The sequence below is a fragment of the Leucopleurus acutus genome, assembly GCF_964270905.1.
Source record: "Leucopleurus acutus genome assembly, chromosome: 6".
NCBI classification, from domain to species: domain Eukaryota; kingdom Metazoa; phylum Chordata; class Mammalia; order Artiodactyla; family Delphinidae; genus Leucopleurus; species Leucopleurus acutus.
The window spans coordinates 13,068,182-13,083,792 of record NC_139149.1 but is presented as its reverse complement, the minus strand read 5'-3'; positions in this window follow the sequence as shown (position 1 = coordinate 13,083,792).

Genomic DNA, 15,611 nt, shown 5'->3' with positions numbered 1-15,611 from the left:
CTTTCTTTCTTTCTTTTCTTTCTTTTTATCTCTTTCTTCTTTCTTTCCAATTTGTTAATATTTTATTCAATAGTTTTACATTCATATTTATGTATGAGTATTCTGAAATGATGATTTTTAAATTGAAGTACAGTTGATTTACAATGTTGTGTTAGTTTCAGATGTACAGTAAAGTGATTCAGTTACATATATATATATTCTTTTTCAGATTATTTTCCATTATAGGTTATTAAGAGAGATTGAGTATAGTTCCCATGCTATACAGTAGGTTCTTGTTGGTTATTTATTTTATATATAGTAGTGTGTGTATATTAATTCCAAACTCCTAATTTACCCCTCCCCCCAGTAATTCATTTTTATGTCTGTCTCTGCTATTCTCTTTGAGGGAGAGCCAGGTCCCACGGCTTTAGGAGAACAGCCCAGGGAGCTTACCACATTCAGGAACCAAAGTTGAAAAAAAAAAGAGGTTAATGAAAATCTTCCTGAATTGGATTATATAAATCCCAGGCTTTTGAAACAGAATCTCTTTCCTGGGTTTCCAGCTTCTAGCACAGGGCCTGACACAGTAATTATTCAACAAACATGTGCTCAACTGACTTGATAATGAGGAGAGAGGGTTTTACAAAATGGAAATGGTCAAACAAATGGAAAAAATCCTTGGAGAGCATGGGGGATTTTTCTTACTTCTTAAGGATTTAAAGTTTGGGTCTTTTTGTTTTGGATTTATGACTTTTCTTGGTCAGATGAAGACCTGGAGCTTTGGAAGGAGTGTGTGTGTGTGTGTGTGTGTGTGTGTGTGTGTGTGTGTGTGTGTGAGAAATGGTAAATGGGGACTAGTGGATCCTTTTTGGAAATGAATGACTCATTTCTCTTTCTTGAGGCCAAGCAGGTACAGAGAAAGTGTTTACCCTGAAGGAATGTGCAACCCTAAATATAGGTTTGCTTAATGAGGGGTGCATCTTCCTAAGTAAAGAAGCTACGTTTTGATTCCATAATTCCTGAAACCCTGACCCTTGTCTACCTGAGGTCTTGGTAGGAATCATGGGGCTTTTTAGGGGAAGGAGAATGACTTTCACTCTGATTAACTATTTCTAAGCCACGGAGGAGGCGAGCTCTGCTTCAACACCTGTTTCTGTGATGTGAATTAATTCACATAAGCCTGGTAAATAGGGGAATGGCGTTAGTAACACATGTGGGCTTATACTCACTTTTTCTTAGTAAGGGTTGAAGCCATGCGGAGGTGGGGAGAGGCAAGGTTTCCCACAATGAAAGAGAAAGCCTTGGCAATATAAAAAAAATCTTAAGAAAAAAAGCTGAAAATCCTGCATAAGGTTTTTTTTTGGTGCAAGCAATGGCTGGTTTGGGGGCTTCAAGAACCTATACTTATAAAGATGTTAAAAAAAAAGAACCTATACTTAATATTAGCCATAAAAAAGAATGAAGTAATGCCATTTGCAGCAACACAGATGGACATAGAGATGATCACACTGAGTGAAGTAAGTCAGACAGAGAAAGACAAATACTATATGATATCACTTATACGTAGAATCTAAAAAATGATTCAAATCAACTTATTTACGAAACAGAAATAGTCTCACAGACACAGAAAACAAACTTACGGTTCCCAAGGGGGAAAAGTGGGGAGGGATAAATTGGGAACTTGGGATTAACAGATACACTATATATAAAATAGATAACCAATGAGGACCTACTGTACAGCACAGGGAATTCTACTCAATATTCTGTGATAACCTATACGGGTAAAGAATCTGAAAAAGAATGAATATATGTATATGTATGACTGAATCACTTTGCTGGACACTTGAAACTAACACAACATTGTAAATCAACTATACTTCAACTAAAAAAAAAAGAACCCACACTGTCTACACCATTAAGCTGTCCCGCGAGGCTAGCACAGCTGTGGTGAAGCTGGGAAGACGTTTCCCATTGTGTTCAAACAGGATGGACAAGGCAGGATCACATTTTAAATTCTGATGCAAAGACCCGCCCCCAGGGAGGAGGCCAAGCCTGGGAGGTGTGGGCTACCTGGGGTGCTGTGTGCACCCACGCAGGAGGCTGAGTTCCGTGGGTGTTTTTAGCAGGCTATTATTGTTTTATGAGTGCTCTGTCTACAATGCCTCTTAGATTTTGAGAGGCTTTTCTGCCCCGAATCCTATTTTTCTCATAAACTCTGTTTAAAAAATTTTTAGTGTGCCATTTTGCAGAACCCAAGATTTTTCCGGAGCGCGTTCTAGCGGAAGTGCTGGGATGCGCATAGCTGTTATGCATCACTCCAGCTGCTCCTTCACACAGCCCTGAAAGGGTTCCATCCCGGCTCAGGCAACTAAGCTCCCACAAGCTGAGCAGCGTGGCCAAAAATAAAAAGAAAAAAAAAAAGAAACACATGCATCTCTCTCCAGTTTTGCGTCCTGAGCCATCAGGTCGGTACCTTGCCTTAATGGGAAAATTTACATCACAGAAAATGGCAAACAGACACATGGGGGCTTTCTCTCTCCTCTTCAGAGGGCTAGTTCTTGAAACTTCACCAGCACACCACTGGGAAGAGGCCCGGATACTTTGGGGACGGGATAACACAGTGGGAGAGGGAAGCCTGAAGGGTCAGCTAGGGCAGAAGGACTCTTGAGAGTGACCTTTCAGGGTAGTGAGAGTAGCTCACTGTTAAAAAGTTATGAAAAAGTTAAAAAAAGAAATGAAAAATATTTTCACGGCAATCTTTCTGGAGTGGGTGATACAAGGATATCTGAGCATAAGGAACCCCTTTCTGGATGATCCAGGGACCTTATCACAAACATCCATGCTTATGGAAAGTGGATACTATTTCTGGGGATTGGGAAACCCAAGAGGGCAGAACTCTGTGTGGTCACTGCTGCACCCCAGTGCTTACCCCAGAGCCTGACACGTAGCAGGCATTTCATGAATATTTGCAGAAAGAAGGAATCGTCTTTAGGGCTATTTGTTGTTTTATTTCCCTACAAAATGGCGCTATGGTCTTTGAGGATGGCCTGGGCTGAAACTATGACAGTTGGGATGAAGGAGGGGGAGAAATTTGAGAGCAGTTTAGAGAGTAGAATAAAATAGACAGGCCTGGGATGATGGGTTAGATATAGAAGGTGAAAAAGAGGAAGTTGTATATTAATTTCCTCAAACATCTAGTGATGAGGGTGGTATAATGAAATCCATCACCTAGACTTTACAATCATTCACATTTTACCATATTTCCTTCCTCTGCTTTCTTGAAGTATTTAAAGTGAATTACACTCATCACGACCTTTCAATCCTGAATAATTCAGCCCACATCTCCAACAAAGTTTCTAATATCACCTAACACAAGTTCCCAGTAAAAATTTCCTAATTATTCCCAAAGTATATTTTACAGACTGGTTGTCAAACCAGGCTCCGATCAAGGACTACACACTATCCAGGAATGGTCCAACTTTTTCTGTAAAGGGCTACAGAGTAACGCTTGTAGGCTTTGCAGGTCAAGAGACAAAATCAAGTAAGGTTAAAGATTTTTACGTTTAAAAATCTGAAAACCATTCTTAGCTCATGGACCACCTAATACAGGTGGCGGGCCTTGGCTCCCCCAGCTGTACATTGCTGGCCCTAGAGCTTCACAAGATGAAACCAGACCCTCTCTTGGTTGTTCACCGTCCCTGCCTGGTCCCCCCACTCCCTAACAGGGCCCCCCAGGAGCATCCCTTCATAATTCATGTGCTCGAAAATCCTCCTTTCAGAGTCTGCTTCTGGGAAAGTTGACCCATGACAGCGTCTGGTGCTGCCGGACCACTGAGAAGAGAGCTTGGGACCCACAGGCAGCCAGTGGGTGGGGGGCAAAGACCACTCCCTCTGAATGCCAGGGAGACCCGGGAGCCGGAGCCTGCCCCTGCCTGTGGGCCCCACAGAGAGTGATGGAGCGTGCTTGGCTGGCCTGGACCTCTGTAGCAAAAGCCAGAGGCGTTGTTATCAGAGGAGGGTGGAGGGAGGCCCACGGCTGGGGTTCAGCTGGAAGGTGGGGCACCTTCCCGCAAGGGGCTCCACGCCTCGTTGCTGGGGCGGCGCTGGGATCCAGCAGAGGACCGCAGCCTCCCCAGGCAGCCACGCAGGGGCCGTCTGCCTTCCTTCTTCTTCCCACCCCAACTCTAGAGGGTCCAACTTGGGGAAGGGAGTGAGAGAGGTCAGCACCTCTGTCCTGTCCTGTCCTCCCAGCTCCAAGGTCCGCGATCTTGGCTTCTGCTGGAGTGGTGGGCGGGAGTGCTTTGAATCGAAAATGAAACTCAAGTTCTAAGATGAACAGGACCGAGCCTTAAAAGCCAGAATGCCATTGCTTTAATTAACTGAAAATGACTGCAAAATTAGGGAATCCAACTGGGATGTCATTATGGGAGCTGTCCCCCAGCGGGAACGAGTGGGAGGTTGTGAGTGAGCCCAGCAGGTCTGGGGAAAATGAAAGATTCCTGTGTCTATCCTAACACGCTGAGATTCCTCCCTAAGCCAGTTCCAGAGTGTTGGGAAACTTCTCACTGTACTTCTCAGCAATACTCTTGCTGTGGAGAAGAGGGCAGAGCCTTCAAAACAAGGTTGCCCCGATAAAGATCAGATCCATCACAGGAGAACCTCACTAGGGTTGCCAGATAAACATTCAGGATGCCCAGCTGCCTTCGAATTTCAGATAAACAATGAATACTTGTAAAAATACACGTACGTCCCATGCAATACTTGGGATGTACTTAACACAAAAAATGTATTCACCATTTATCTGAAATTCAAAGGTAACTGGGTATCCTGTGTTCCGTCTGATGGACCTGGCAACCTAAGTTTCACGTACCTTCAGAATATCCATAAAGGTCTAACGTGTCCCTCAAGTTACTGGTCAGAGGGCTAAGGATTGAATCATGTACATGGGTTGGGTGAGCGGATAGGAGGTTGCAGCCTGTGTATTCCGGGAGGAAATGAAGGTGACAACGATAAATGCCACTCACTGAGAACTTACTACGTGCCAGCTGCTGGGGTTGGTGTTTGGCGTGTTCTAGCCTCTTCTTGAGAGTTCTCGAAGACGGGCAGCCCTAACACTGTCCCCATTGTACAGATGAGAAAGCTGAGGCTCCGAGGCTCAGAGACTTGTCTCAGGCTTGAACCAGCTCTGTCTGTCCTCAAAGCCTTGCTGCCCTTTCTGGGGTGCTGCCGCGTCTGCAGTTGGATCCATGTAAGAACCAGCACCCAGCTCTGTGCCACCAGCAGGAAGCCCACCTGGGATGCAGGAGAAAACATTCCGGGGGCTGAGAACAGGGAAGGCTGAGAGCACGGTGCCCACGAGACTCAGTTCACACAGCGTCTTTCGGGACGCCTGTTTGGAGCCGGGCGGTGTGGAGGGCTGGGAATCCAGGGGGAACGTCCCAGGACCCACAGCAGCTGGGGTGAGCGATGGTGGGGGTGAAGAGGGTGTTAGACATGTGAACAGGACGATTAACGCACAGGACTGCTGAGGCGGGCGCCTGACCTAGTCAATGTGTGTATGCGGCTGTGTGTGTTTCCATGTGCAGCTGGGTCCCCTGGAGGTCCAGTCCTTGCACAGGGAGATGTCCTTTCTCCTCTCCCCTGGGACGTTGGCCTTGATTACACCTATTGTACTCAGGCTCCCCTAGACCCCCAAATTTAGGAGGTTTCATATTTTGCAAACGCAAGCTGCAACAGGGCTGGGCGTGCTCAATACCTACTCATTTTCTTATAATCTGTGCCACAGGGGGAGCTGCTGGTGGGTAGAGGGGGGCTCCCAGACCTGGATGTGAGATCCGGGGGACAGGCCTTGCTGTCGGCAGCTTTGCGACCACGTCGTGTAAGTAGACGGGAGCTTCAGGATGACATAGTTGCAGTCTAAGAGGCTCCTTAGCCCCCCCCCCCTCACGCCTTGGGCTTCCAGCCATTGGGTAGGAGCTCACTCTGGGCAAGTGAGTGTCTCGGCCACTCCCTGGCGCATCTCCTGGAAGGAACTCCGGCAGCCCTGAGAAGTCCCCCTCTCTGAACACCCCTGCCCAGTATTCTTTGCTTACCTCTCCTGTGCTTTTTTTTTTTTTTTGCTGTACGCGGGCCTCTCACTGCTGTGGCCTCTCCCGTTGCGGAGCACAGGCTCCGGACGCGCAGGCTCAGCGGCCATGGCTCACGGGCCCAGCCGCTCCGCGTGGGATCCTCCCGGACTGGCGCACGAACCCGTGTCCCCTGCATCTGCAGGTGGACTCTCAACCACTGCGCCACCAGGGAAGCCCCTCTCCTGTGCTCTTTGAGCTGCACCTTAAAATGTGACAGGTGCGGGGGAGGGATAAATTGAGAGATTGGGATCGACATATATACTACTATATATAAAATAGATAACCAACAAGGACCTGCCGTATAGCACAGGGAACTCTACTCAGTACTCTGTTATGGCCTATGTGGGAAAATAATCTTAAAAACAAAGAGTGGATATATGTATATGTATAACTGATTCATTTTGCTCTACGCCTGAAACTAACACGACCTTGTAAATCAACTACACTCCAACAAAAATTTAAAGAAATAAAAATCTGTGACAGGTGTAAGGCTCGTGTGCCGCGGTTGCCATTCTTGCCGCCTCACACGCGGTCCTGTGTCACCTCGACCTGTCGGGTCTCGGGAGTGTCTGTCTCTGGTCCATGTAGCCACAGGCATCTCTCTGAAAGACTGGGAGACCTATCACTCAGGCAGGGCTCAGGGGGTGTGGGTTCACTGCCAGATGAAGGGGGAGGAATGGAATGAGGCGTCTGTGCACGTGGCACACGGATTTCTCCAAACCAGCCAATCAGGGGCTGCAGTTTCATCCTGAGACGCTGGGGCGAAGGGCAGAGATGCTGCGGGGAAGATGGAGATGAGTGATGAGAGGTCTAGTGAGCACAGGTGCAGGAGGAAAGAGGTGCGGTGGGAAGGTGAACCTCTCCTCCAAGTGGCCTGGAAAATGACGGCTTCCGTTGGCTCCGTGGGACCACGCCGATGCAGTTTGGAAGTACAGAGGAGCAGCAACAGAGGGTGAAGACCGACAGCCATCCGTCACGTGGGGGCAGCCGTGGGATCCCGCTCCCCTAAGCAGCTTTATTAACGATCCGGGAGAGAGACCAGCAGTGCCTTCCTTAAAGTCACAAACGATTCTGGGCTGGGAAGCCTTGGGAACCACAGTAGGGAGAACTGACAAATTAATACCCAAATTAGAAGCTTGAAAATATATGGGCAGCAAATAAGAGGAACTTGCCCTGGAAGAAAGAAAACCCAGCAGAGATTTAATGACCGAGTCCATTGCTTATTTAGGAGAAAAAAAATTCCCCTAGCTGAATTCAGTGCTTTAAAAAGTTTGTGGGTTTTTAAAAATTGTTATGAATTTTTTTTAAAAAATTGATTTTTCCCCAAAGTCAATCGAGTGCCCATTTTTTTTTTCTCTTTCTCTGAATTCAGTGTGTTTAGACACTCAACTCATCAAATACAATCCTGGGAAGGAGTATTATTAACAATGACCTGGGTTCCAAGGCTTCATAAGCTCATAGACTGGAACTAACCCATTTTAGATACGAAGGGGCCTCGGAGACGATGGGTCTCAATTCTTTATCGCAAAGGGGAGACACAGAGGGGTGATTGTTACCGAGTCCAAGCTTGCTCTGCTTGCCGCATGACAGGCCAGTAAATTGGGAGACGAGGTGTTAGGGCAAGGAATGATGACTCTTTTCGGAAAGCCGGCAGACCGAGAAGATGGCGGACAGGGGTCCGCCGAAGAACCATCTTACTGGGGTCTGGATGCCAGCCTCTTTTATAGAATCAGAGAGGGAAGGTGGGGAGGAAAGGCAGAATGGAGAGGGAGAGGCGAGGAGGAAGAAAAGTCAAAAGGGCCATCAGTCTTGCAAAACATCTCCTGGAATGGCCAGCCCCGGGGAGGGGATGTGTTCATTCCTTCTTTCTTGAAGCCATCCACAGGTGGGCAAGGTTCCCTGAGGCAGGCCATGATGTATGATTAAACTAACCAAAGCAGTGAAAAAAGCAAAGGCTGAAAGTCAAAGACACAGATCCAGCCTGGAGTCAGAATTGGCTCTTCCCTGTTACAGGATGAGCTTGGCTTGGTGTGACAGCACCCACAGTGTCAGGCCAGGCTGTGCCCCGGCCCCCGCCGCACTGCCATGCCTCTTTCTTTGCTCTGCGTGGGGTGATTCTCACACAAAAGGGAGTGAGACCACTTCTGACACCAGCTGTGTGCTTCTTTCCCACGCGGATTCTGCCGTTCTCCAGCACCCCGTGGGTGTCCAGCCACGCATTTCAAGTCTGACACTACCTTCCGGAGTTAGTGCAGACCCCGCAGGTGAAGGGTCAGTCCCACAAGACTGTCCCAATTTCAGATGCCACCTGCAAGTCCCAGGGACCACCTGTACCTCTGTCTGATGATGCACTTGGGAGTTCCCACAGCTCCTTATCAGGTTCAGTCATTTGCTAGAATGACTCACAGAACTCAGGAAAACATTGTACTTACCTTTAATGGTTTATTATAAAGGATACAACACAGGAACAGCCAAACGGAAGAGATGTGTAGGGTGAGGAGGTATGGGGGGTGCACATGCAGGGCTCCCGTGCTCCCTCGGGATGCGCTATCCTCCCAGCACCTCCATGTGTTCACCAACCCGGAAGCTCTCTGAACCCCATTGTCTAGGGTTTTTGATGAAGGTCATATGGAGGCACGATTGACTAAATCATTGGCCATTGGTGATTGAACTCGATCTCCAGCTCCGCTCTCCTTCCCAGAGGTCTAGGTGGGATGGGAAGTTCTAACCCTCTAATCACTGGTTGGTTTTTCTGGCCACCACCCTCCATTCTGAAACTATTTAACACCCTTCCCAACCCTGGCCATCTCATTAGCGCACCAAACCCGAAAACTCCTGAGGTTTTAGGAGCTCTGTGCCAGGAACTGTGCACAAAGACCGCACTATTTATTTTTAATTATACCACAGGCCCTCAAGGCAGCTGTGACCTAATAAGGACCGAAAGGCAGAGCTAAGAGTCCCAGGAGGGGCTGGGAGGGAGGGAGGCTGTTGGCAGGAAGCGGGGAAGGCTTCCTGGAGGAAGTGGTCCCAAAGTAGTGATTTGGGAGGGGAGGGCTGAGTCCCGTGGCAGTGGAGGGAGGGCATTTGTGATGGACGGGCGATGCCATCAAGGGAGGGGGGAAGAAAGGAAAAGAACCTGTGCTGGAAACAGCTGGGGTGCAGGGTCTCAGGAGGGTACAGTGGCCTGGCTCTTAGGGTGATCTGTTGGGGTCAGACTGTGGTGACCCTGGACTATTAGGACTTTGGTATCAAGAGGGGACCGTTTAGGGGATTCCTTGGCGGTCCAGTGGTTAGGACTCTGCACTTCCACTTGACAGAGCTGAGCTCTCAGATGGCTTATCTGGCAGCACTGTAGGGGTGGCCCGAGGCTGGCTTACTGGTTGGGAAGTGGGGAGGCTGGCGCTAAAGTCCCCATGGGGCCTGGTGATGGGATGGTTGAAACACGCAGCTCTCAGGGTGTCTGCAGCTTACAGGACCTCCTTCTCTGAGAAGTGCTTTTCTCCATCCCCATGGCCAAAGCCAAGGTGGGTCAATGGGGTCATTTCTGAGCTGATGGAGGGCCCCTGAGCAGCCATTTATGTCTTGTACAGCAAAGAGGAATAGAGAAGGTGGGGCTGCAAGGAGGGAGGAGAGGCTGGCTTCCAAAGGGAAATCAAGACACAAGGCCCCTGGCCCCAGAAAGGGAGAAACCCAAGACAGGGCTGCCTTAGGCTCTGAGCACTGCTCAGTTCTGGAGCCCAGGTCCTCAGCCTGTTGCCTTTCTGTCCTGTGATATTACTTTATGTTGTTATTAAGAATTACAGTTGTGCCTAAATGTCCATTGACAGAAGAATGGGCAAAGAAGATGTGGTACATATATGTACAATGGAATATTACTCAGCCATAAAAAAGAACAAAATAATGCCATTTGCAGCAACATGGATGAACTTAGAGATGATCATACTAAGTGAAGTAAGTCAGACAAAGACATATAGCATATGATATCACTTATATGTGGAATCTAAAATATGACACAAATGAATCTACGAAACAGACGCACAGACATAGAGAATAGACTGTTGCCAAGGGGGAGGGGGTTTGGGGGAGGGGTGGATTGGGAGATTGGGGTTAGCAGATGCAAGCTATTATATACAGGATGGACAAACAACAAGGTCCTACTGTATAGCACAGGGAACTATATTCAATATCCTATGATAAACCATAATGGAAAAGAATATTTTAAAAAATGTATATGTATAACTGAGTCACTTTGCTGTACAGCACAAGTTAACACAACATTGTTAATCAATAAAAAGCATTGTTACTTCAATAAAAAAATAAAAATTAAAAAATTAAAAATTAAAAAAATAAAATAAAGCCACACACACAAAATAATTAACTGTTTTGTTGTTTGCTCTTATTTAAGATAGGGGTTCTCAGAAACTTTTGGTCTCAGGATTCCTGTACACTTAAAAAAAATTGTGGAGGACCTCCCCCAAAGATTTTGTTTCTGTGGATTGTATTTATGGATATTTACTGAATTTAGAATTTAAAACCGAGACATTTAAAAAATATTCATTAATTCTCTGAAAAAACAGCAACAATAAACCTGGGCTTTAATGGCAGGCTTCCTAGAGGATGGTGGATTCTTCTCTCTGCTTCTACATTCAACCTGTTGCCATGTCACGTTCATACAGCCTCTGGAAAACACTGTATGCTCGTGAGCAAATGAGAGTAGTAAGGCAACATTCTGAGCGTGGACCACACTTTCAGAAGCAGAGACTTAGACTCTTCTGAAATTGGTTAAGTGACTAACCACAGGGTCTTCTTCTTCTTTTTTTTTTAGTTTTTTAAATTGAAGTATAGTTAATTTACAATGTTGTGTTAATTTCAAGTGTACAGCAAAGTGATTCAGATACACATATACATATATAAAATTATTCTTTTCAGATTCTTTTCCATTATAGGATATTGAGTACAGTTCCCTGTGCTATACAGTAGGTCCTTGTCAGTTGTCTATTTTATTTATAGTAGTGTGTATATGTTAATCCCAAAGGGTCTTAAATAACACAGTGATTGTCCTGTCAGCCTCAGGAATATTACTTTGATTTACTAACAGTTCCTGATGAAATTATTTATGAATAAATGAATAATCCTTTAGGTTAGGAATTAGTTGTCATCCCAAACACCATCTACTGATTTCCTGATATTTAGTAGACATTAGTTACTTAAGGAGACTTAACATATGCACACACACGTACATAGAGAAGCTGGTGAAATTGTCAAGGTGGCCATGGATGCAGGTGTAATGCCTTCTTTGTTTTTTGGCTGCGTTGGGTCTTTGTTGCTGCATGCAGGCTTTCTCTAGTTGTGGCGAGTGACGGTTACCCTTCAGTGTGCGGGCTTCTCATTGTGGTGGCTTCTCTTGTTGCGGAGCACGGGCTCTAGGTACATGGGCTTCAGTAGTTGTAGCAGGTGGGCTCAATAGTTGCAGCACATGGGCTTAGTTGCTCCTCAGCATGTGGGATCTTCCTGGACCAGGGATCGACCCTGTGTCCCCTGCTTTGGCAGGTGTATTCTTAACCACTGAACCACCAGGGAAGTCCTGGTGTAATACCTTCTTTTAAAAATATTTTTCACCAAACAAGTGACTCATACTCATTGTAGAAAAATTAGGAAATGCCAGTGGAGAAAGGACAAGGTTAGCTTAATCCCACTACCCCAAGGTAATCGTTGATAACATTTGGGCTACAACCTTCTGTATAGATATGTTTGTTTTAAAACAAAAGTAGAAACACACTGCACATAATTTTTATAGGCTTGCTTTTTAATATTTTACAATATATTAAAAATATCTAACCCTGTAAGTAATATAAACTTCAATAAAATTTTTTTAAAGGCTGCTTTGTGTATTCTCTATTATAAATGTACCATAACTTATTTAACAAACCTCTTATTATTGTACATTTATTTTGCATTTTGCTTTATTTTTAAATTTTGTTTATTTACAAAATTAAAAAAAGGATATTTAGCCATGCTGCAAGACATGCAGGATCTTAGTTCCCTGACCAAGGATCAGACCTGTGTCCCCTGCAGTGGAAGCGCAGAGTCCTAATCACTGGACCGCCAGGAATTCCCTAAACTTTTTATTTTTAAATGAAAAATTTCAAGCAAATACAAGAGTAGAGAATAGGGTGGCAAACTCCCAATCACCCATCACTCAACTTTGGTAATTATCAAAATATCCAATTTTTTTTCCTCTCACCCCGTTGCATTTAATGCAAATTTCAACTCTCATATCATTTTGAAACAGGAAGGAAGGGGGCAGGGCACAACATTTGAAAGAATGACATAACCCGAGGGCATGACATAAACTGATTAGAACCAAATGTGTCCAAGATGGCGGACGAGTCGACTTCCGCTAGACCTTGAGCCTCAGTACACGCTCACTGTAACACATCAGCCAGCTCAATGACACACCCACAGGCGCCATGACAGTTCCATGGCCGAAGAGAAGGGTCAAAAAGTGGGCAGTGGCACAGTTCCTGGAAATCCCCACCCCTTCCTGAAATAGCTGGAATACTCCTCCCATCCATTAGCCTATGAAATTACCCAGCCCTGTAAAAACTGACAACCCCATACCCTGGTGCCTTTCTCGCCTTCTGAGATGGCCCACACTCTGTCTGTGGAGTGTGTTTCTCTCTGAATAAATCCACTTGTTACTGATCACTTTGTCTCTCACTGAATTCTTTCTGCTACGAGACATCAAGAACCTGAGCTTCATTAAGTCCTGAAACCAGGTGTGTGATCTCAGTTGGTAGACTGTGGGTTTTGGCCGGGTTCAAGTCCCGGCCATGTGGCTTCAAGTCCCAATTAGGGTTTTGGCCACATTCGAGTCCTGGCACGTGGCTTCAAGTCCCAATCTGAGGTGCATGGTTTCAATTTCTTCCAAAAATACTTCAGAATGTATGTCTAAGAGATTAGGACTCTTTCTTGTTTTAGTAACATCTTCACAATTCCATTAGCAAAATTAGTAATAATTCAAAAGAATTGAAAGCAGGATCTCAGAGAGATATTTACACACCCATGTTCACAGCAGCATTATTCACAGCTGTCAAGAGGTGGAAGCAGCCCAAGAGTCCACTGACGCATGGATGGGTAAATAAGATGTGGTGTATACATACTATGGAATATGTGATGTTGTGATTTATAATAACAAAATATATTTGGTCCTGTTTCTGGCACAAAGCTTCCAAAACTCTTGAAATTTCCCAAGAGATGAGAGTGATAAAGGTGTCTTCTGTTATGTTAATGAGGTGACTTGGACCCATCTTGTTCGCCAGGAGAACCAACCACATGATAGGAGTGTTGGAACTTTCAGTCCCACCCCACTGACCTCCTGGGAGGAGAGAGGAGCTGAAGGTTGAATCAGTTACCAAGGGCCAATTGTTTAATCAATCATGCCTACATAATGAAGCCTCCATAAAAACCCTGAAAGGACTGGGTTCAGGTTGATGAACACATGGAGATTCGGAGAGAGTGGCATGCCTGGGGAAGGCATGGAAGCTCAGCCCCCTTTCCCCACACCTTGCCCTGTGCCACTCCTCCATCTGGCTGTTCCTGAGTTATATCCTCTTATAATGAACTGGTAATCCAGTACGTAACATGTTCCTGTGAGTTCTGTGAGCTGCTCTAGCAAATTAATTGAATCCAAAGGGGGAGGGGGTCATGGGAACCTCTGATTTAAGCCAGTTGGTCAGAAGCACAGGCGATAGACTCGACTTGTGATTGGTGTCTGAAGCAGGAGGGAGGGCAGTCGCAAAGGACCGAGCCCTGGACCCGTGGAATCTGATGCCGTCTCCAGGTAGGTAATGGAGCTGAATTGTAGTGCTGTAGAAAAAATGGGGCCCAAGAGGATGGTCATGTCCCAGGTCTCGGGTGAGTCCCTGGGATGGGCTGCCAAGTGAGTGTCCTTGGCTTCTTGCAGGAAAGAATTCAAGATCGAACCATAGTAAAGTGAAAGCAGATTTATTTAGAGAGATACACACTTCATAGACAGAGTGTGGTGAGAGGTGGCCCCAGGGCATGGGGTCACCTGGGAAAGTGAGAGCAGCCCGAAGGTGTGAGGGTGGTTAGTTTTTATAGGGCTGGGTAATTTCATAGGCTAATGAGTGGGAGGAGTATTCCAACTATTTTGGGGAAGGAGTGGGGATTTCAAGGAATTGGGCCACCACCCACTTTTTGACCTTTTATGGTTGGCCTGGGAACTGTCATGGCTCCTGTGGGTGTGTCACTTAGATGTTAATGTATTACAATGAGTATACTGAGGCTATTGGAGGTTAAATCTTCTGCCATCTCAGGCCTAGTTTGTTCTAACCCATTTTTGTCTTGTCCTGTTCTTAACGATTAGGTCATTCTTTCTTTTAATGGCTGTGTCCTGCCCCTTCCTTCCTGTCTCAGTAGGACACACAGCTAGTGTCCTAAGAATGGCTCATTATTGGTGTGGAGGAAACTTCCCTCCCACACACTGGAATTGGGTCCAGGAATCCTAAATAGAATATTATTCAGCCTTAAAGAGCAGGGAAATTCTGGGACTTCCCTGGTGGCGCAGTGGTTAAGAACCCGCCTGCCAATGCAGGGGACATGGGTTCGAGCCCTGGTCTGGGAAGATGCCACATGCCGTGGAGTAACTAAGCCTGTGTGCCACGACTACTGAGCCTGCGCTCTAGAGGCTGCGAGCCACAACTACTGAAGCCCGCGCACCTAGAGCCCGTGCTCCGCAACAAGAGAAGCCACAGCAATGAGAAGCCTGTGCACCGCAACAAAGAGTAGCCCCTGCTCACCGCAACTAGAAAAAGCCTGCAAGCAGCAACAAAGACCCACCACGCCAAAAATTAAAAAAATATATATAAATAAATAAATTTAAAAAAAAAGAGCGAGGAAATTCTGACACATCCTATAATATGGATGAACCTTGAGGACATTATGCTAAGTGAAATGTTAGTCACAAAAGCCAAACACTGTAGGATTCTACTTAACATGAGGACCTAAAATAGCCACATTCATAGAGACAGAAAGTAGAATGTGGTTGCCTGGGACTTGGGGGAGGGGGAATGAATGTTTAATGGGTCTAGAGTTTCAGTTTTGCAAGATGAAAAGAGTTCTGGAGAAGGATGGTGGTGATGATTGCACAACAGTGTAATGGACTTGATGTCACGGAACTGCACACCTCGAAATGGTTAAGATGACACACTTTATGTTATGTGTATTTTACCACAGTTAACAATAAAATAGAATACATTAAAAGAATGAGAAAAACCTAAGGCAATCTGAATAAAGTATGGACTTTAGTTAATGAAAAAATAATAATGATTTCTGAATATTATCAAATATCCAGCCAGAAGTCAAACTTCCTTGGTCATCTCACAAATGTCTTTTTAGTTAGTCTGTTTGAAGCAGAAGTCAGACAAGGTCCCTACATTGCATTTGGCATCACTATGTCTTTGGGATAGATTCTTGGAAGTG